The sequence below is a fragment of the Lepidochelys kempii genome, chromosome 12, assembly GCF_965140285.1.
Source record: "Lepidochelys kempii isolate rLepKem1 chromosome 12, rLepKem1.hap1, whole genome shotgun sequence".
Lineage (NCBI taxonomy): Eukaryota > Metazoa > Chordata > Testudines > Cheloniidae > Lepidochelys > Lepidochelys kempii.
This window is the reverse complement of record NC_136391.1, coordinates 12,457,916-12,482,278: the sequence shown is the minus strand read 5'-3', so window position 1 is coordinate 12,482,278 and position 24,363 is coordinate 12,457,916.

The following is a 24,363-nucleotide window of genomic DNA, read 5'->3' as shown; positions in this document are numbered from 1 at the left end:
TCTACTTACCCTAGGTAGGAAGCATTATGGAAAGAGTTGATTAAGACAAGGCATGGTATGCACCACTGCACCCACTGCTGGAAAAAAGGGAAAACTGCACAGGCAAGCTCTACCGTGGAAAACCCAGGGACTCTTGTTAGTGATGGATACGATGCATCAAGAAGAGCAAGAGAAAAAGAACCTCCACAGGTTCAGGCTGATAGGCTGTGAGTTAGCATTACACAAGTCTACACATACTTAACACAGCACATACAGCCAGTGAAAGCACAGCTCTCCACCAGATGGGTTCAACAAAACTGCATAAAATTAAAACTGTCGGGGCTGGGTTTAATTTATACTCTCCTAAGTGTCAGCACACAATGCATTTTTTATTTGGATGGAGGTGGGGAGAGGGAATGGTAAGTGGCACAGAGGAAGACAAGGCAGTTGGGTTTTCCCGAGAACACCTCCCTTTTCTAAACGTATGCTCTTATTTTGCCAGCTACAGTAGTAGTGTTAGGACTGTGCAAAACATTGACAGGGAAATTCAGAATGCTATGGAACTTTATCACATTTCAGTGCACATTCAAAACTGGAGTGTTTCGAAACATTTTTACACTGTAAGGGAAACATTTTCAGTGACAATGGGTCAGTTCTGAGGGGGGAAAAAAACCCTTAAAATATTTCAGTGGTTACATGTTGCACATTTCGTAAACCAAATTCAGGGTTTCGGGAAATTTTGCATAATTCAGAACAATCTCGTGAAGGAGGTGGGTGGAAAATGTGAAATGAGAAATGTTTGGAAATATCACGTAGTATTAGCACATGCTGTTTAACGCATTTATTGCTACCCTCCTCAACACACTGCACATCACCCATTTCTACGTACACTGGATTATTCTTCTGCTCAGTTAAAATTTTTTGGCCAATTGTCCACATTTTAATCCATAGCACAGTGAAGAAGTAGATATTTTTGTAGTGTCTTGTCTTGTCTGCAAACCTATGTATATGAGAGGGAAAGATTTATGTTTAGACTTGACTAATTTTGCATACAGGCCCTCAAGATTTCCTAGTAATGAGTTTTGGTTTAAACAGCTTGCATTGCAGCACACTAAAGTCAGTGGGAATATTTTCGTTCACTTCAAATAGGCATTGGATCAGGCCCAAGGTTTAGAATAGACAGAACATTACAAATGTTTTTACATAAACATTAACTTATGCATATACTACAGTAAAAGTTAATTCTTGCTGTAAGTGGGAAAATAATTTATGATCCATTTGTAACTAATTCAAGTATTAATTTAGCCTCTTTTCCTGTTCACACAATACCCACACACAGACTGATTTCTTCAGATGTATTTTTGTATTTGACAAGTAGTTTTTTCAAACGTTTTACTCTATGGCTCGAGAAGAATATTTAAAATCTGAGCTGTTTTGCTTCGTTATGCTTGTGCAGATGAAATCACATGGCATGGTTTTTTGTTCAGAGACAGGATAAACACAAGGATTTCCTGCAAGAATTCTGGAGCGTGTTACTGTCAGATTGGGTTTCCACACATATCTGGATATTTGCAACTGGAAATTCACTTGTGAAAATTTATGCAAGTAAGTCTTGATCACTTGAGTGTTCATGGAAAAACAACAGGGTGCAAGCAGGACTGAAGCAAACTCATTGACAACTTCAGATGAATATTTATTTGCAATGAAAAATGTGTCAGTATGCCCTCAGCACTAAATTGTGCTACCTACCAGTATCCAAAGTGTACCTATATTTCCCCTAAAGATAAGACTTTAACTAGTTCAGTCTTTTGTGATGCTTACTCTGTAGTTCACTCTTTTGAAAGCCACACAGTAACAGTGAAGTAAACATAACTTTACAATAAATCAAGCATATTCAGTGGTTATTCAATCATTGCTTTAGCTCAAAGCCTTGCACATATGTATTCAGCCCAAGAGCTAGGAGTAAAAGAATGACACTTCTTGTTTGGAAAATAATGGCTGTGTTGTGTGTTTAAAAATATTTGTAATGAAAACTTCATTATAAATACATATAACTCATCATCCATCATCTATAACCATGGAATCTTGGAAATGAAAAACTGTCTGTATTTAATTCGATGGACTCACTGTGTATTGTTCCTAACCTCTAGGGTTGGGGAAGCAACAGGTTATTTTTTCCACACATGCTCCTCAATTTACCGGCCTATTTTCAAGCATCACCATGCCTTTAAATCCTGGAAACACTTATTTTAAAACGATTCTAAATAAAATGCGACTGTTTCCCAGCAAGCTAAAGATTCCATTGTTCAGTCCAATTAGCATGACTTGGTGGTCTGTTTGTACTGCCTCTTGCATTCCAAGCTTTGACGCATCTGCTATCTATTTTTAATTTCCTTTTATATTTATTTATTTTCCCAATTTGGTTTCTAAACTCCATTTCTTTGTGGTTTCCTGGAGCCCCGATGACAAAGCCACATATTCTGTTCCTGTCCTTTATGGCACTGGAGAACATATGAAATTTGTTTCTAATTTTTACATCTGCCAAAAACCTTTCCTGGATTAACAATACACTCCAGCACAACTGGTAGGCCCTCTCCCACTAATGCCACAAAACAAACAAAACCAAAAAGGAAATCAAATAGACTAAAATACAGCATAAATATTTTTGCACTTCTTTTAGCTTGCTTAACTTGAAAACAAGGTTTTACTTTCTGGCACTGCGTATTTATCTGTTCATATTTAGAAACAAAAAATTATGATACAAGCAAATGGGAAGGAAAAGTTCAGCCTTTTCTTTTTTGCTGGTTATAGATGTCATGAAAATATGGCGAATATCTCTGGAGAAATTGAGGAAGCTCGTGGAATACAATTTCCTCACTCACATATCAGGCATTGCTTATTTATCTAAATGCTACAAATGATGGGTCAAAATCCTGAGGTCCTGCATCAGTGTTTACTAAGGGACATTCCTGTCAACCTCGACCGTTTCCCCCCCATTTAACTTGATACATCTACAACCGATATTTGTTGTATCCATCTCAATTTTTTACGATAGTTGATGTAATCTTCCCAATTTTTGCAGCCATGCCAGGGTGAGCCCACAGTATTGTTAACTCATAACGAAACTGCATCAACCCAGAGAATAAAGGCCTCAGTTCAGTGAAGCAGGGAGGCAGATGCTTAATTATAGTCATATGAGTGGCCCCACTGAAATCAGTGGGCCATTGTCCTCATTGGATTCAATGGGTCTACCCACCTATTTAAGGTTAAGCCCATCCTTAAGCACTTCACTGGGTCAAGGCCCTAACTGAAGGTAGCAGAGCTAAGTTTTTAACTTTCACATGGTGCAGCAGGTCACAATCTGGCCCTGAATGTAGAATACTAAATGATATAGACAGACATGGGACAGAACTCTAGATCTGAACCCCTCCTACCTTCTGAATTTTGTGAAGGTCAATGATCATTAGTGGTAGTAATATGGTAGTGCCAGGATGCCCCAAGAAGTTACTAGTGCTCTACAAACACAAGATACAGTCCCTGCCTTAAGGACTTTGCAATGCGGAGAAATCCAGAGCCCAACTTCACAGCTTGGGTGTGAAGGGAAAGGAACGTATATCAACATTGTATAAATCTGAGGGTAGAATCCCACAACCTTATCACATGTAGGACCAGTTTTGCAATGGAAGGATCAGGTCATAACAGAGTATCCTCAGAATGTCTGAGTCTGGGCCTGAGCTATGCAGACCTCATCAGCGTGTGCATGGTTTTCCCTCAGATCATGGCTCAGTTTTACCAGCATCAGCACAGATTTCAGCTTTACAGACTTCTAGAAACTAATCTGCCCACGTAACCACATGCCCAGCCTGTACTGTATTACAGGTTCTTCCAATATAGATTAAGGGTTAATGTGCTATATTGTTCTGCAAATGATTCTGACCTTTACTTTTTAGTTGTTACATAAGAGTCGTATTTCCTAGGAGGAGAAACGTGGATTGCTGTTGAAATGCATTTGGAAAAAAACCAAAGCTATAGCCAATTAACAGGAATTTAAAACTTATTTGCATATCTGCTAGACCATAGCGCCTATCTGCATTTTCTTTAGATATGATCCATGATAAGGGCAAGGTATCTGTAAAAGCCACTGTGGTTTAGGAAAATGAGCACAGAGTTCTAATCCCTGCTCTGCCACTAATTCGCAAGTGTGCCCTTGTGCAACTCACTTCAACTTTCTACGCCAGTTCTCCTATCTGGAAACTGGGGATAACATTAATCAGACCTGCCTCCAAGGGGGTGGCTAGATAATATCCATACAGCATCCTGTCCATGTAAAGCAATACACTAGTTATTTGCAGGTTAATAACTCAGCCATTAACCATATGCCATGGGTGAAAACCTTGAAGGGTGTCACAGGACTTTTGGTCACATAACTCAGTAGTAACTTTGGTATTAAAATTAATTTGATGGGCAGCAACCCAGGCGATGAACTCTCATTTTGAGCATGTCACGCAAGCACTGAAGTTTGCAATGTGGCTAATGCAAAAGCACTTCATGGAAAGACTCTTAGATTACATGCTCAGATATTTGCATGCTCTGCTGTGGATCCTGAGCAGCTTGAGGTAGTTCAGAGTACCAACCCCAGATACAAAACATTTGTTGCATATCAGAGACTTCAATTTGTCCCCTTTTTTGCATTTCTACCTGGTAGACAAGCATATTTTATAATCATGCTTATTTCCCCTTCCTAGTCTCTCTCATTCCTCTCCTCTTCTCCAAAGGTGTGTTTGTTTTTTGGTCCCTACCCCACCCCCAACAACCACCCATGGCAATTGTCTTTAAAAAGAATTTGCGTTTTCACACATTTGTGGGAGTGCAAGACAGAGCCCCAGTCTCAATCCTGAATCTGCCGACCCTTTGTCGGCATGAGTCATAGATGTGACATGACGTAAATATATATTTTTGTATTGATATAGATAAACATGATTTGCAAGATGAGTCAAATTAACAATCAATTACATATGAATGGGCTCTAATCAATAAGTGAATTTGACTAAAAGGAGGAAGGCCAGGAAGATGGAGGACCTGGAATTTAAACAACAGGGCCGTTCTGCTGTAAAGAAGCTGCTAAACTGCTGGTGGAAAACTGAGCAGTCCTTTGTGGAAGAGGGCAATTTCCCCTCTCTCTCTCTCCCTCCCTCCCTCCCCTCCCCTGTTTTTGTAAGATGTAGAGTGTGTTTATTAAAGAATAAAGCAGAACAATTATTACATTCACAGCAGAGTGGGTCCCTTCAGACAGCTTCATGCTTGAACTGCGTCCATAATCGTTGTGTCAGCCCGCCCCCTAGCGTTGCTAGCAGTGTGCAGCATCTGACAGGAGCTAATGCAAACCCGACACCCAGCTCGTGTGTCTGAAGACAACAGCCCGCCGCTCCAGCTGCACCCAGTTAGAAAGCGATATGAAGCCCCCAAAATACTCTTGCTATCTTCTGGGTGGCAAGGAAATCTCCATTATACACACAAGGGATGTGGTTTGGGGCTGGGGTGGGGGGGGGAGGAGGAAGACTGTTTAAATTGTATACGTAAATTGTTTTGTTTTACAAGCTGGAGTAAATCAGCACATTTGCAGGCCATATTTATCTGATCCACTCAAGAATAATCTTTTTGAATGAACACCATTGATGTGGTATTTATGCCTTTGCAAAACATAACCAATCCCCTCAATTCAATTAAGGAAGGCAGTGTTTCCCAAACTTCCCCGGGACGTCGCTTGTTCAGGGAAAGGCCCTGGTGGCCCGGGCCGGTTTGTTTACCTGCCGTGTCTGCAGGTTCGGCTGATCACGGCTCCCACTGGCCGCGGTTCGCTGTGCTGGGCCAATGGGGGCTGCGGGAAGTGGCACGGGCCGAGGGACATACTGGCCGCCGCTTCCAGCAGCTCCCATTGGCCTGGAGCAGCGAACTGCGGCCAGTGGGAGCTGCGATTGGCCGAACCTGTGGACGTGGCAGGTAAACAAACCGGCCTGGCCTGCCAGGGGCTTTCCCTGAACAAGCGGCATCCCGAGTTTGGGAAACACTGAATTAAGGCATTAGTGAAAAATAAGAAATTTTGCTCCTGGGCTAGTCACTACTGCCAGAGAGTCACATGAATATCTGCTCTGCTGCCATCAAAGAGTGAAACTGAAGAACACACTTGACAATTGAGAAACTCAGAAACATTCACTGATTTCTACCTCCTGATTTCTCCCCAATTGCAGCCTCATCCACACTCATTTAAAGTCAAGGGAGTTACAGTGATGCAAAACTAAGGTAAGAGAATCAGATTCTCTGTTTATCTAGCATAGGTTTCCAAGTAATGGGCCCAATCCTTCAGTCTTTTCCCAGAAAAAGCTTCCACTGACTTCAGTGGGAATTTGCCTGACTCAAGATGGCAGGATCAAATCCAAAATTCTACCACGGGGTTTTGCTTCAAGTTCTACAAGTTCAGGGCTGCATGCCTCCCCATTTCTGCTTGCATAATGCTGCGTTTATGAGGCCCTCCTGTTGTTTATGTACGGAAAGAGAAGGGAGATGGCTACAATCTCTGCTCCTCCAAAGGTGTCCTAGACAGACTTCACCAGGAGTGGACCTGTTACAGATATGGAACCTAGACACAAACTAAAATTGCTTTCCCCAATGGAATAATGCCATAGGAAGAAGCTGATAGCGCAAGCAGCTTCCCTGAGGGAGGCCCTTCCCTGGCCCTGCTAGTGGATCTAGCTCAATCTTTATTACACCTGTGTAAACCAGAATCGACTCCAGTAGAGCTGCAGCTCAAAGTCAATTGCAACAGAATCTGATGCCTAAATCTTCAGCGAAATCATGATAACATAGCACAGTCTCCTCATGCTTACAGCCCAGGGGGTAAAAGGTTTCTTTGAAATGTTCTGCTGAACTATTTTGAAGCATCATCTTCTGAAAAAGTCAGTATAGCCACTAAAAACAGGAAACTCATTCTAAGGGGTAAATCTATCCATAGAAAAAACTTTTTGTCTCATACAGGCAAAGATCCAGGTTTGACTTTCAGGATGGGCCTGTAAGACCCTGCTCAGAGAGTAGGCTGATGAGAATTCATCAGTGATCATGCAGACTAAGGAGTGTACTGATGAGAGACGTACTATTTAAGCAATAGTCTTCACTGTTGTGGGACTTTCACGACAAGATCATTGACACTAGTGAGAGTTATGGCCCCGGAGCTCAAGGTCAGGGTCCATAATGGAAGGCAAGGTCACATATATCACAGAAACGTCCATAACCAAAGGGGCTATTGTGAATAGAGCACTTATAAAAGTGTTGTTGTAATCCCTACACCTTGTTTAAACAATAAGTTGGAAATCAGCTGATTTGCTACTGCAGATTAATGCAGACTTCATTCTCTCCTTAAAAAGAAATTATACAAAATCAGGACATTCCAACTGGCATCTTAGATGAATTGGAGACAACTGGAAATACTATCTGAATGGCTGAGTTTCATTAAATAGAATTTAATATTTATTTGATGTAGATGCAGCCCTGAAATTGGTACAGTCTTGGGACACTATTACTGATTTGTGTATGGCTGTTAGAGGTGGGAGAAATTGTCTATGATATTTTCTTAAACCGAAAATGTAATTCACTTTGTTGGTGTTTTTGTCCTTTGTACAAATATTCAGCCAACTGCTAGCAGGAACGTTCACAGAAACAGCAAATCTTAAATGAACACTGGAGAATATTCATTAAAAGTGAGTGTGAATGTGAGTATTAACAAGATAAGCTGTTTCTAAAAAAAATATTACACTAATCCAGTTGGTGAATAGAGAACAATATGGTGTTAACCCTACTTATCTAATCAAAACTAATATTTTGAATATCCAATAGAAAATATTCACAACTAACAATCTACAGAGCAAAAATTATTTGGTAGAGCAATTCTGAATCATGAATGCTGTATATTTGAGAAACCCGTAAACTATTTCTTGAGAACTAGTGATCAGTTTAAGGAGGTACATTTAGCAAATGCATTATTCACTATGAATTAGTTCCTCAGCTCCAATGGCTACTCCAGTGGCAATCAACATGGATTTACAACCACACAGGGAAATGGTCTTTCCATTGTCATGTTTACAGTATATCACTATTTGTTTGAACGGGATAATACCGTATCTCACACATAACTAAGCCTCTTCACTGGGCAAGTTCTACACCAATTTGTTTGCATAACTCTAACTCAGGATATTTTATAAAAACACAAAGGGGACACACTACATGTTTGCATGATTTGTTTTACTATTGGACAAACTGGAGCTTATTCTGGATTTCTCTTACAGCAGAGAAACTCCACTGAAGTCAATGAATGACATTGGTGTAAATCGGAGGAGAATAATTTCTTGAATACTTGTTTTTTAGTAAAAAAGGTTGGTTTGTTAGATCCTGGATGTGCCTGTTACAACTGTCCCCTAACCGTATTTACATTCATATTGGTTAAAAAAAAAATACTACCACATTCTAGAATGGTGGCCCCAGACGCTCCAGTAAACACAATGTTAGAGGCTGACATTGCAAGGTCATAAGTGCCCATGGACCCTTGTGCCTATGCAGAGTTCCAGTCCTTGCTTGCCTAATCAGAGTCATGAGCTGCAGTACTAGGGACCACAGGGACATAGCACAAGACTATGCTAGCTTTAAAGAAAGGTGATAGCAACTGCATGGTTTATGAATCTTGCGTGATTCTACAATGATTCTAGCCTTACGAGCCAGATTTTCACAAGAGCTCAGCTGTCATTTAGACACTAGCACTGGCCAAGTTTTCAAGAGTTCAGCATATGGGGTTCCTTTGAAAATCTGGCCACAGGCCCCATAATGGCAGTTGCTGGGTGCTGAGCAGCTGAGCAATTTGGACAATCTGGCCTTTCTGTGACAGGAGCACAATTCTGTTGAAAAGCTGGCCCCAACCACAGGCACTGACCTCTTAAAAATGAGGCCCCATGCTCCCATGTCTGAACTACACACATTAACTCTGCAGGATATAGGCCATTTAAATCATACTCACTGCCCATCCTTCATGTGGTTTTATTTTCAAACAGAGAGAGCGAAGGAATAGTCTCCTATATGTGTTTGATTTCAGCGCAGTATTGCAAAGCTAAATTGCAGATGGCAACTGATCCTCACACATCTCAATGAGACACACAGAGTAGACTAACAATTAGTTCTCAATCAATTCATTAGTCTAGTATTACGTAGGTATCACTTGAAAAAGATGTTTTTTCTTAATGGTTTCCCTCTTCCGCATTGTGTAGCCCAAACCTCTATGTCCCCTGCAAGTGTTATTTCAAGTGCTATAGGCCCCTGCAACCTCTGGAATTACATACAGCACCGTAGTATCTCTTTGCATGGAGTTTGTTATCAGGCTGCGTTGAGCTAAGGCCATGTCCAGACCCCCAAGCAGAAAATGAAGGGGCAATGTAGCTAATGTATTAAGCTTTGGCTAAAGCAAGGCAGCTGCTTTATTCTGCAGCACCCTCTACTTGCTGCATCCCATCATGGCAATATGACACCTTGCCTCACTCTTTCATAGGCTGGACCATAGGATCAATATAAACAAGTCGGGGAAAGGACATGTGACGTTGTAAGGAAAGCCAGGACATTCAAAGCTATAGCTGACAGTCCGCATTGAAAGCAAATCAATAAGGAACGATGGCACAAATTAAGTATCAAGCTGTGAAGTGCTTAGATTTTTATCACTCTAAGTCAGACCCTTAAAATGATTAAAGCTGAATTTCTCCCACTACTTATAAACAGAAAGAGCAGAAGGTTGCATGAAAGTTCATACAATGAATATTTAAATGAGAGACCGCACAACCCTAAAATGAGAACATTTCTGTATTTAAAATTAAAATAAAAATAAAAAAACAGTGTATTTTCTACACCAGTGGCTGCTGTTTTCAGCGGGGAAGTAGTACATACACAATGTCGCTAATACCAGTACCTGACAGAACAGAGCTTCCCTTCAGAGTCTGTACATACAACGTATATTTGATCCAATGGGTAACAGAACAGCAGCAAATAAGCCAAAGCTAGACAAGACATAGCTGGTGCTAACTTGGGTCATCCCACTAAGCCTGATAAACCTGCCCAAGATAGAACACTTTTCTAAAGTGACTGTGCTGGCCTGATGGTCAGAAGTTTAGGCTTGAATCTGGATTACATCTAGAAGTTAATGGGAAGAGCTATTGACATCCCTGGGCTTTGAATCAGGTCTCGTTTGCCTTTGAAAATTAGACCTGCACAATTGTGCTAATCACATCTGCAAAATCACCAATTTTGCATCATTATTCGTGTTGCGGTAGAGCCTAGGAGCCCCATTCATGGGTTCCATTGTAGTAAGCGCTGCACAGACACAGAACAAGAAGATGGTGCCTGCCCCCAAAGAGCTTAGATCTCTAACTGATTGTTTGTGCACACATTACTGTAACAGTGAGCACCAACATGCACAAAACTCACGCAATTTCATGCCCAGACCCCTGAAAACAGGGACTCTGATAGTCGTGCACCTTATTTTTGCCTTAAAAATGTGGTAAAAATTATTCATTCGTACAATACTGGTGGGGAAAATAGACATTTTCTTAGGTAACAGAGAAAAATAAAAAATACTTACACCAAGTTAGAATTAACCTCCTAAGTTAGGTTTGTATTAAAAGTTTCATGAATGCAATGCATATTTATAATTGTTATATGTAAAAAGAAAAATTAAACAGCCTTATTCTGCAATATCAAGCGATAAACATATTATATTTCAAATGAACCATTACGGCCTAATATTGCAAATTCCTATTGATGTGGTTAGTCCTATGTGCTACTTATGAGAGCAAGAGCTACTCACATGAGTAAGAATTTGCAGGGCCAGGTCTTTCATTTGTGTAGAATGCCTGCTGACAACCCCTAGGTGAACTCATTTTGTTTAATTTCTTATCCATTTGAACATTGTGGGATTGAAAGTTCAGCTTTTAAACAATCAAACATTTTTGGATTAATTTTCCATTTAGAAAAGACAGTAAAAAGTAGTAGAAATATTTAATGAAAAAAAATCAAGGTGAAAACTGTAGCACAGCTTGGAATCAGTGATGTTACTCTTGGAAGTAATTCAAACAGGTTTTAACCTCTTTTGCTTTGTTCCTTTAATAGAGCATGTCTCCTATCTACAGATATTTAAACCCAGACCCATCTACCCAGCACACAGTTGTTGACTCTCAGGATGTTTTGCCATACCTTCAGCCCCACCATCTCACCCGCCGTGCTGCCAATCATCCTCCTGCCGTAGCTGCGCATTATCACCCTCTCTGTGGGGAACTAATACAGTGGGGTGGTGGAAATAACACTGCTCCAATCAGCATTAAATTCTAGGAACTTTCTCTGCAAACTTTAGGATTGTGCAGGCAAGGAATAAAGGGGGCGCAAGGAACCCATCTCTGGCTATATCTCTGCCTGTCACAGAGCACAGTCATCACAGAGCCCTAATTATACAAAGCTGCAGTGAAAGGGCTTCCATGGCATGATGCAGATGGAACACATCGCAACAGACATCTGCTCCTTCTGCCCTCTCTCTTCCTTGAACCTGTGGAAGCTCTTTGCCTCTTCACATGTTCCTTGCCCCTCTGGTAAAAGCCAGGCTGAGAGACAGACTCCCTCCTGCTATTTTCCTCAGCAACCTCCCACAATGGGAGTTCTACAGAAGAGAGGGGAAAACATTAATTTACCAGCAAGAGATCTGTGGCACTAAGGGTAATACCTCCACTGAAGCCATCTATCTAGGACACCTTCAGTCTGCAGCCTCACAGGAGGGCCCTGAGCCTCCAAGCTCCCTCAAGGTGAGGGGAAGGAGCACAATGAGACCAGTCTGGAGACTCCTTCCACCTCCCTGCCTACAGAACTAGCATTCTCTGGAACCCCATAGTATCTGTCCAGGGGAACCAAAGGTGCAATAAGATACTTTTACCCCTCAGAAATATAAAAAGAGAAAATTAGGGGGAAATATAACAAGACTTAAGAATTCTTACCAGCCGGAAGAAAGGGAGCTCCAGCAGCTGATGATAGCAAAATGGCTACATTAGGACCACAGCTGTGTATGTCTGCCAAATTTAAAGAAAAGCATGCTGGTATAAGGGGACTGTTGCCCCCTTACTAACATTCAGTGGGGGTGTTTTGGTTGGCTAGCTCCCAGTACTAAAAGGGGAAGGGTCAATGGGAAATCAGGACCCTGAGACTGATAGACCCCAGAAACAATGGGGAGAGGCCAATGCTACAGGTCAGCCTGAATGACAGGGTGGGCAGGCTAATCAGGGAGTCAGGAGGCCAGGGAGGTCCCGTCCTCTGTGTGTGCTGGATTTGCCTGGGTCAGACAGAGTGGGGCCGAGCTAAGGAGAGAGCAAGGGCCTGAGCTGAGCTGGGGAGCAGAGCTGTGCCAGATCCAGAGAGAGCAGACCTTGTCCTGGGAGCAGAGCTGCAGCCCCAAAACCAGAGGCACAGCCCAGAGAGAGCAGACTTGCCCTGGGAAGAAAGCTGCAGCAACCAGAGCCAGAGGGTCTAGGAAAGCAGCCCAGGAAGCAGGTCAGTGCTGGGAGTAGAGTCACAGAAGCAGCCTGCAGAGCAGACCTGTCCTGGGAGCGGAGCTGTAGCAACCAGAGCCAGAGGGGCCAAAGAAGCAGCCCAGGGAGCTGGAGGCAGAGCAGCAGCAGCAGTGCAGAGACCGAGTGGTGGAGCTGGGGCTGGAGCAGTCCAGAGCTGGGTGCGGTGAGCAGCTGGGGAGAGCAAGGGGGATCCTGGGCAGTGGGCCCAGCACAGGGAGATGCCTCAGCCAAGAGGCTCTGCAGGCTAGGCTTGGATCGTAACCCCGACAGGGCGGGGGCAACACTGGGCAGAAGGGTCCTACCACTTAGAGCCTGAGAGCGTGTGGCCACCACCAGAGCAAGTGTTGAACCCACAGCATCCCTGCAGCACAGCCAGAGCCTGAGGAGGAGGCCTGGGACTTACAAGGAACAGACTGTGAACTGCCCTGACATTCCAGAGACACTGTTCGTGATGTTCCCTGCCACAGAGCGGGTTGATGTGTTTCCTTTAACCTTTCTCATTTTCCCTTTTTATAATTAATTGTTAATTAATTGAAAATTAATTGTTGCATTTGCTTTAACTTGTATGTAATGGTCAGTGGGTCAGAGAAGTGCCCAGTGCAGAGAGAGTACCCTAGAGTGGGGACACCCTAGCCCCTATCCTAGGTGACCGCAGCAGGGTTGGGGGTTGAGGAATCCTGGGCCCAGACTTGTTGGGGTTACGAGGACTCTGCCAGACAGGAGAGTGGAAGGGGAGTCCTCAAGGGCAGGGAGGCCTCTAGGGAAAGGAAGTGGGAGCGAGGACTCAGATCCTTTCGCTAGCCCACTTCACCGGGGTAGTGCAGAAACCTGGAAAGTTCCCCACAAGAGCAGGACTGTTCCCTCGCTTACACTGGGGGAAAAGTTCCTATAGGAGGAGAAGGAAGAGTTATCAGAGTCCAAGTCACCGCCGTTGTGGTGTGTGTACTGCTAGTATATCACAGATTCCTAGTTACTTGTTTTCATAATCCTCATACAAGATTTGATAGTTAACCATTTTGGGGGGGGGGGCAGAGGTTAAAACACAGATTTGCTTTCTCCCAACTCTTCCTTCATATCTTACTTCAGTAAAGCTGTAATAATATTGCAGTTAGATGTGTTTATGGAGGACTTTTACACTTTCCCTTTGGCAGCTGTTGGAGACAATTTTATCTGACTGGTTAAATTATTGGGGTCAGATACTTAGCTGGTGTCATCTCTCTAATGAAGTCAATGGAGCTATGACAATTTGCATCAGCTGAAGAGCTCTTTGTGGTCTTTCTGCTATAAGAGGAGTTCTTATGTTACTTAGCCTTGACTGAAGAAACTGTTTGAATGTATGACATAATCGTCCCATCTCACCAAACTAAACCAAATACACGGGTCACCAGGGGAGATGCATTAATTAAAGTGCCCAGTAAATTGTTATTGATATTGTTCATTTGTTGGCTGGCCTCGTACAAAACAGTCAGTAACATCAATAAAAGGAGTACTTGTGGCACCTTAGAGACTAACCAATTTATTTGAGCATCTGATGAAGTGAGCTGTAGCTCACGAAAGCTTATGCTCAAATAAATTGGTTAGTCTCTAAGGTGCCACAAGTACTCCTTTTCTTTTTGCGAATACAGACTAACACGACTGTTACTCTAAAACCTGTCAGTAACATCAATGACAGAAAGGGAAGAAGGTAAGTCCTCCCCTCTCCATTGCAGACACATTGGAAGGAAAAGAAAGCGGGGGAGGAGGTGCATTTCTTTTTCACTGCACAAACACTGGTAAGGTTAGGGAACTAATGCGTCATGACACATTAGGCAGGGGTCCACCTAACAAGTCCCCTGTTACTCCAAGGGAGCATTGTCAGCTAGAGGCAAAGGGGAGAGACATCCCAGCCCTCCTGCCTGGAGGCCACTATTTAACAGCAGGTGCTAAGTGGAGCACAAACTGTTCCTTTTTGAAAGAGGAGCCATGAATGCTGAGAACACCTTGCCTGAGCCTTCTCTGAGCTGTCCTGCTGGTGGCTGCAGACTGGCTCAGGGACCACTCCAATCAGCTGCCACTGCTCCCTTCTCATGTAGATCTAAGGAGCTAGGAAAGAATTTTGCCTCCAGCCTTTATGTATAAATATGTTTTCTTCAGTGTTTGAGTCAATAGCGTGAAAGTCCCTCTTCAAGCCTTGCCTTGTAACTAACGCTGGATTTTACTTTTAAAGCCACATTTTCTCTTTAAATAGGGGAGTGAAAAAAATGCTGATTAACTGAGCACTTATATATATCAAAGTACCAGAGCAAGGTGAGCTTTTACTGCTGTCCTATAAACCCATGGATGTTTGGGTTTGTCATAGAAATAAGGCAAGCCCCATTGATGTGAGATTGTACAAGCTGCATAGTGACTAATTACGCTCTGAGGTGGATGAAAAGGGTTAATTAGATGGATTAAAAAAGTCCACACTCAACCCTAGTTTATGGGGAAGAGGTCAGTGTAGTCAAAATGATGCCCTCATCACAATTAGCTAATATAGGTTCTCCCCTACAACTAAGTTGGCTCCTTGTTATCTGCCCTGAAAAAGATGCAACACTGAGTCACAGTTCACTTGCTGCTTTCCCCTTTCTCCATGGAGGAAGGGAACTACATCAGCCCTTTACCTGGTGCACATAATGTCCCTTTTCATATGGGCTGGCATGTTGAAGGGGCGGAACCAAGGCCCAAGCCTTACATCCCTACCACCCTGCTCAGGAAGAGGAATGACAATCCATTGGAGGTTGCTTCAACTTCACTGTTCCCCTGTTGTAACCGGCAATGCAGGTGCCCTGCTCAGGGGATCACAGAGGGATCAATTTCCTGTGCAGGTGTGTTGGCTGGTTCGTGCTGAAGCTAGCAGAGCTTTATACTGCTGCCCATTATTGTGGTATCTTGAGTGTTTTCCGTACTGATATGGTTGACCATAGTGAAAGGTCACAGTGGAATTAATGGAGTCAGTGGCTCTTCTCCCTTTTGGGGTTACAGAAAGCTCCATCCATGTAAGGTGGCTTTTTTGGAGGGGGGATAATATGGATGAGGAGGGCAGTTGTTACCGTGAATGTCATGCTGGGTACATAGGGAAAGCTCTCTCTCTATGGGTCCCAGATTTACATTTTGCATAAATAGACAATATATTCATCTAATTTTGTGGAATAAAAACTGGTCACAACTACTACAGGGTTCAGGGAATTTGAATTATATACTTAAAGATTACCAGAAAGCATTTTTCTCCATCTGTTATATTTGTTACAGGTACCAGAAAGAAATGATCTTTCGTAGACAGAAATAGAATAACCTGTTGCCATCCCTCATTTACAGTGGTGGATCTTTATTGCTTTTCCCAGGGATTTACGAGTGTTAGTCTTTATCATTTAAAAATAAAGAATTTGATGTTATTCATTAAGAACTGTTACAGCTAAAACTGGAGTATGAGGGGAATTTGGATTAATGCACAAATTAAAATTGATGAAATGTTATACTAGCCTCTGGGGTTGCAAAGTGGAAATTTTTGAATACTGGATGTATATGCAAGCATGCACTTGCTCATAATTTTTTTTAAAGACGCTCCCAGCTGACCTATTTCTGCTCTCCTGGCAGTCAAGGTGAGTTTTAGGCCAACTCTGAGTGCTTTTGAAACCCCCACCCAGATATTACAGATTGGACAAAACTAATTTTTGGAAAATATTTACAAACAAGCCTGTTTTCTAAGGGTTATTTAGCAGCCCTACCTATGTTGACAGAACCAAGTCAGTCATCCTGGAAGCAAGTGGAGTTCTCCCCCATTCCAAACAGAATAAACACACACTGGCTATATTCCAAACCCCTTTCCTGGGTTGTAGCTCTGTTGCAAGTTGTTAATACAGATAACAAGGAAATCTCAGCATAAGCTTTTTCCTGAGCTTGGCTAATAGTGTTTTCCCTGCAGCACTCAGCTGTACCATCCTCGTTTCTTATATCCCAGCACTTATACTTTCATACTGGAGCTCATAGAATGCACCTGACATGCTGTTCCTCATGTATGGGAGAGGCTCCCCTTAAATGTCAGCAAAACTAACTCCTTATGCTCCTTCAAACCACCCCCTTAAAACTCTACTTTGCTTTTGCTACTTTGGCCTGCTGTGAAGAAACTGCTGAGGCTGGTGATGTCACCAGAGGGGCTGGAGCCTGCGGAGGAGGGTGGTTGGTCAAGGTGACAGTAGATCTGGAGAGAGGGGGATCTGGGAATGGTGACTGGGTATCAGGAGCAGGGAGACAGAAGGTCTGGCTAGGCTTGCCTGGAGAGGGAGCCTAACTGGAGAAGGGTTAGTAGGCCTCTGAGGAGGGAACCTGACTCCCAAAGTCATCCCAGTATTTCAGCCACAAGGGTTGGTGCAGAGAGGTGACATCAGAGACAGACAGGCTACAGCCCAATGTATATGTCTATTTGTAAATAATTAAGAAGCTCAAGGTAGACTGACATAGACAAGGTAAGATGAGCACTTTCTGTACATAAAACTCTTTCTTTAATGCTTCCAGTTTCCTGTTTAGATTATATTTGTTCAAGGTGTAATAAATAAAATGGCATTAATGAAAATAAAGTAAGACTAAGCGTGATACGTGCTACTAAGTTATTTAGACACCGTAACTTCTTGGAGTGATGCTGCGTAATTATCATAGGAATTTTTTTGAGCTAGCTACTTATTTTACCGCTGCTGAGTAGCACTGTTAACTTCAATGGAGTTATGCTGTTCTATAGCAGGGGAGGATCTGATCCTTTATTTATACTCTTCTATCTCTACCCCTTGTCTCTTCTTGTACTCAACTCTTCTTGTTTCTCAGTTTCTTCTCTTCTTGGTCTTTTCTTCTCTTTCCTTTCATGGTCATTCATTGTGTATTAAACTCTTATTAATATTTTACTCAATACTAGAGCTTTTGGTTGTACATAATTTTTCCTTGTAATGAAAGGATTTATTTAATGTTATACACATTTTTTTTATTTAAAAAAAACCCTTGACAAGAATGTGTATTAAAAACATACAGCATGGAGGGTTTCCACTTCCTTGATACCTCAGACTGCCAGACACACCTTTACACTCACCCTAGGGTTTTCAGGGCCTGAACCCAAAGTCCATTGAAGTCTTTGGAAAGACACTTATCCACTTGATTGGGCTTTTGATCGGGCCATCAGTGACTTCAAAACACAACAGCCCAAATTCATCTTGACTTCAGTGAAGTTGCACCAGGGGAAAAAACCTGGCCCAACAGGTCAAATTAGTCACTGAGATACACACACACACATACAGCTCTCATTGATTTAATCTAGCCCAAATTCTTTGTCATTTGAAAGAAAATAGCAGCACATGAGCTTTCCCCCGTTATTCGGTAGGTATAGTTCGCTTTTATCGATCTGTAAATAGGTGCCTGTTATGCCCTAGCTCAAATGGGATCTCAAATATATATTTTAAAAAATATCCAAGGTTCTGAGCAGTTACGAGAACTTAATTTCCTGAACCAGAAAAGAAAAATGAAAAAGGTGAAAACAACACTGACTGTTGATCTGTTTTAGTTAATAGCATGTCAGTCTTCTCAGATCCTGTGCACAAGCCTCTTCTGTGTGAATGAAGGTAGAAAATGCAAGTCAAAAGTGAATTAGAACATGCTTTGCTCGTCCCTCCTGCACCCCAAAACTCATTCTGACCCTGCTTTGGGGGACAATATTGAAAACAGTCAACATATAACCCGGCTAAAAACATGAATCAAAAAGTCACTGCTTGTAGACATGTTTTTAAAATTGCTTAGTTGCATGGAAGTCCCTTTAGTGCTTGAAGGACTTTAATAAAATTGATTTTCTGAGTATAGCCTTTTAGCAGCTACTGTATAAGCTTGAAATATGAACCCTTCATTGTTGAAAGTGTTTCATTTTTGCCCTGTAACTAATGATCAAGGGAATGAGTGTGTTCAGAATTCTCCATGGCTGCCATTTTCATAATTAAATCGTGCTAATAATAAAGCTTTGCAGACTTTAAACAAACTGGCACTGGAGTGGAATGTGGTTTGCGGTGTTTCATTTAGAGACCTCTGCAATTAGCCCTTAATGAATAAGCATACCACAGTGATAAGTAAGACATCTCTATGAACTGCTTATTTACCAAAGCACAAAACTGTGACATTTTCATTCCAGTGATTGAAAATTATTCTGTAGAATTCTTCTGAAGAGCTCTTATGTAATTATTTTGAGAAGTTAAAGCACATTAATTGGTTTTTATACCTGAAGTCTAATTTCTACTACACTTAAGCCTACTACTCATGGTTTATCCTAATGTGCTTTACAAAGTATAAAAAAATGAGCAGGAGGTAAATCAATCAAGGCACACTTAGATGAATAGATGAACATTGTTACCTTATGCATATATTCTATTTGCTATTAAGCTATGCTGAAGTTCATATACCCTAGAAGATGCATTCATTCCGGAAATGACAGCTTTCTTTTGTAGTTATTTTAACTCAAGATCACATATTAAATTTTTTTTTCTTGAAATTTAATTGCCAATACTCACCGTTCTAGGATACAATGGGTCAGCTCTTCAGATGGGACTACGCTGATTTATATCAGCTGCGGATCTAGCACCATGGAACTCAATGCACTGAACTAGGAGATTCAGTTTAGTTCACTCGTTATAGATGTAACACAAAGACCTTCGGAGTGATTTGTTGTTATCCAGCAAAACTCATTTCTGCATCTCATGAACAATATGTGTGGGTTTCCAAAATCCATACCACATCTCATACAGCACAGTGGCTTATAGGTCCTGAGCCACTACCCATTGAAACAGTGGAAATCTTTCCATTTACTTTGGTGGGTGTTGGGATCAGGCGCATTAAAACAATTTGGTGAGCACAAATACATGTGAGCATCATCACAAACAGACTGCCATCTGTTCGGAGAAAAACTGACTCAGTGTCAATAGACCATTCTCCGATACTGCTGTTAGAAGACAATCCTAAGATAGTATGGTACATACCTCTGAGATATGAGACACAGCTGACCCCTGATTATCCAAACCTAAATTTGGCAAAATTCTGTTCCCAGACACCACCAAAGACCCTCCACAAGGACAATTGGGTAGTCAGTTTTGTACTGTCTTACGTATGCTTCACTTCCACCTGGAACATAGAACCCCTAACTCCTAATTGCCATCCTTTGCCTTTTTAAAATAGCAAGAGTGAAAAAGTTGGTGTAGATAAAACAGCCCAGCCTCCGATATAATTTTAGGCTCCTCTCTATCTAATTCTGGCACCAATCTTTTCAAAAAAGAAATACAAGGAAAAAATGAAGGCTAACATGAAAGATTTAAACAAGTGATCTCCAGAACCACAAGTAACAGACAAGAGTTTAGTGCAGTCTTCAATAACTCTTATGACAGTGATTAATGTAGGATCACTGGAATTGCCATACTGGATCAGACCAATGGATCATTTAGTTTAGCATCCTCTCTCTCTTCAACAATTGATAGTACCAGTATCACAGGGAGGTGCAAGAAACCCTGCAGACGGCAATTATGGGATAAATTCTCGATGAGGTTTCTTTCTAATCCCTATTTGTTAGGTGTTGATGTCTGCCCTGATGCATGAGTGTTTATACCCCTGCAGAGCCTCTTTGATAGTTTTTAATCATTATAATAACTCTGGATATTCTTATTATGTATAATCCCTCTATGCCTCTTGCTAAGCCCTTAACTGCAATATCTCGCAGCAATGAGTTCCACAGGCTTATTATGTATTTTGTAACAATGTATTTGCTTTTATCCATTTTAAATGCACTACCCATTAGCTTTTCACTAAATCTCAGTATAATAGCATCTGATTGGAAAGATAGTTTGCTTAGGTTTTTTAAATCAAAATCTCTCTTGGAAAATTATAATAATTATATCACTTCTGGGTTCATGAGCCCAGGAAAAAACTGGCCATTACACACTGAAAGCTGGGCATTTTTTGAAAAAGTGGTAGTATTTGCAGTCAGGAGATTGCATGGTAAGCCAGAATCATAAAATCAATTCTGGGACAAGTCGCTGGGTACAGAGTGTTAATTAGGGTAGTGTCTTTGCAAGGGTCCTGGGAAATGGGTACATTTGCTTCCCTGCCAGGTGGTAAACATCTTGGCAAAGATGGCTAGAAAGTCCTTGGCATGAAGAGTCTTTCCTGGGCTAGGCACGCTGTCTCAAAAATCACTAACCTACAATTTCAGTGTATCAGGGGCTTAGGTTTTAAGACTGTAGACCAGGGATGGGCAAACTACTGCCTGCGGGCCACATCCGGCCCACGGGACCATCCTGTCCTGCCCCATAGCTCCCGGCCTGGGAGGCTTACCCCGGCCCCTCCCCCACTGTTCCCCCTCCCCCGCAGCCACGCCGCCATGCGGGTAGCATGGCTTGCGCCCTCCCACCTCCCAGGCTTTCCAATAAGCCAGTCCTGCCTCTCTGAGCGGCATGGTAAGGGTAAGGCGGGAGGAGGTGTTGGATAAGGAGCAGGAGGCCCAGAGGGAAGTCAGGGGACAGGGGGCAGTTGGATGGGACAGAGGTTCGGGGGGAGGGCAGTCAGGAGACAGGGAATACGGGGGTTGGATAGCGGGTGGGATCCCGGGGGGACAGGGAGCTGGTGGGGTTGGATGGGGGTGGGGTCCTGGGGGGGCAGTTAGGGGCAGGGTTACCAGGGGGCAGGTCAGGGGACAGGGAGCAGGGGGGGTTGGATAGGCGTGGGAGTCCCGGGGGTCCTGTCAGGGGGTGGGGGTGCGGATAGGGGTCAGGGGATAGGGAGCAGGGGGGGTTGGATAGGGTGTGGGGTCCCGAGGGTGGTGGTCAGGGGACAAGGAGCAGGGGGGGTTGGATGGGTTGGGGGTTCTGAGGGGGGCAGTCAGGGGGCGGGAAGTGGGAGGGGGCAGAAAGAGGGTGGGGGCCAGGCTGTTTGGGGAGGCACAGCCTTCCCTACCCGGCCCTCCATACCGTTTCACAACCCCAATGTGGCCCTCGGGCCAAAAAGTTTGCCCACCCGTGCTTTAGACAGTGACACATTTTTGACTATCTGCATTGTTAACTAACTTTTAATAAAGATTCAGCCCCCCCAACCCCCAAATATTGTTGCGAATATATTCAGTTAGTGTGCCTTGTGGCACTGTCATTTTTAAAAGTGTGTGTGTGTGTGTGCATTGTGAATGTACCTAAACCTAGGGATTATGAACATTTCCTTCTCTATGAAAAACACAAACACTGGATGAACAGCAGCAGTGAAAGCTTTCTTACTCATCTCCGCCAGTCTTCCTAAACCCTGCTTGAGTAGGAGAGGGCAGTTCATTTTCCGTTGCCAGTTCGCTGCTTGGCCTCTCTGCTAGAAACTGCCAAACAATTGCTGCTCGCATTGTCGGTTGACAGAATGTGGACGGTTCTATACTGGGAACTTGCTGGATATCCCTAAACTCACACAGAGATCACCAAATAACCCTGAGATGATGCCAAGTGTTTTTACCAAACTGTGTTGAGTCTGAATCAGAACCGTAGCAATGAAAAACTCTCTAGCCCACTGCCAATCCCTAAGAATTTTAGCCTCTGCTTGCTGGCAGTAGCAAGGTTGAGAGCATAGCACCAGATTCCCAAAAAAGACTTTGGTGCCTAAAGCCCAGATTTAGGCTTTGCAATGCCGAAGTCGCTTTGTGGATCAGGACTATACAAACCAACGAGTAACATCAAAAAGGACCTTTCCCTCCACTATGGTGTGCATGAGCTTTACTTTCCATCTGAACTGGATACATTAAAATATCTAGCACACAGAATCCACCATGGGAGAAGAGTAAATGTCTTTCTTAAACAGAAATATCATGCCATTCATAAATCAAATCTATTCCAAGATAGAATGCACCTCATATGGATCTTGGAGGAAAAAAAGCAAAAGTAATATATTGTGTTCATTCGAGGAATATTAAAATTAAATTTTTATATAAAGTACCTGAGACAAAACCAAAACTATTAACCCCAAAGCCACTAACTATTCATTAGCTAACTCAATTTTGCATCCCATTATAAGTCACATTGTATAAATTCCTGCTGAAATTGATTTAGTAAACCAGTGCTTTGATGGGCCTGAAATTAAAAGGATAGAAGAAAAGATACAACTAATTGAAGAACATAATTTGATGATTGTCCAGGGTGTGAAACTTACTGAAAGCAGAATGGAGTTTTAATTAAACACAGTGGGCCAAATTCAGACCTGGGAAAATGGCAGAGAAACACCATTGTAATCAATGGAGTTGCAGTAACTTATCCCAGGTCTGCATTTGGCCCAAAGTCTCACTGCACTTTGAAAACATGTCTGGAAAAATAACCCCCAAAAGGCAGAAATTTGTGCTTGCAAGGCCCTATCTGGTATGTGCGAAAGGGCCAGGAGTTACTGCATCTAGGGTATAAACTTCAATGTGCTGAGCAATTGGCCTTCAAACTCCCTCTGACTTCAGTGTGAATTGAAGGTGCTCAGCATCTTGCTGGATGAATCTGTTGTCTGGGCTGCTACATGGTATTAAAACAGAAGACCTAAAGTTATTGGCAAGAAATGTATTGAAAGGAATCCTGCCCTTCAGTCTGCAAATAGAGTTTCAAGGTGACAATGTATGGAAGACTGTAGAAGCTGTTCAATTATTTGTTGTGAATAATGTATTTGTCAGATTAGGCCTTTTTTCTGTTCACAAACTGTCCACATAACAGATTGCTAAGATTTGGTTGGTTATTTGTAACAGTTTAATCATTTTTGTTTTGTTTTCTAAAATTAACTATTTGGGTGTATAGGTTTTGAAATCTATTAGTAGTGAATACTCCTTAAAATATTCACTTTTGGAATCTGATATTTATTTTAATGTGTGCCTGTTAATATGAATACATAAACACACATAGAATCATAGAATCATAGAATCATAGAATATCAGGGTTGGAAGGGACCTCAGGAGGTCATCTAGTCCAACCCCCTGCTCAAAGCAGGACCAATCCCCAACTAAATCATCCCAGCCAGGGCTTTCTCAAGCCTGACCTTAAAAACTTTTAAGGAAGGAGATTCTACCACCTCCCTAGGGAACGCATTCCAGTGTTTCACCACCCTCCTAGTGAAAAAGTTTTTCTTAATATCCAACCTAAACCTCCCCCACTGCAACTTGAGACCATTACTCCTCGTTCTGTCATCTGCTACCATTGAGAACAGTCTAGAGCCATCCTCTTTGGAACCCCCTTTCAGGTAACTGAAAGCAGCTATCAAATCCCCCCTCATTCTTCTCTTCTGCAGGCTAAACAATCCCAGCTCCCTCAGCCTCTCCTCATAACTCATGTGTTCCAGACCCTTAATCATTTTTGTTGCCCTTCGCTGGACTCTCTTCAATTTATCCACATCCTTCTTGTAGTGTGGGGCCCAAAACTGGACACAGTACTGCAGACGAGGCCTCACCAATGCTGAATAGAGGGTCAAGATCACATCCCTCGATCTGCTGGTGGTGTACTCTCTATAAAATATATATCTAAAGATTATAGAACCACTGGGTAATGTATTGGTGTATTTTAAGTGCAGTACAACAGCATAACTCTGTGTCCTTCCGAGCTATCTGTGTTGTATAAATCTGTGCTGGCATGTATTTGTTTTTACCTTTATCTTCTATCTGCTGGGACTCATTCCTACAGTGAAAGAAGGCATCCTTAACCAGAAGGAATCACCAAAGTAATGAGCTAATAGG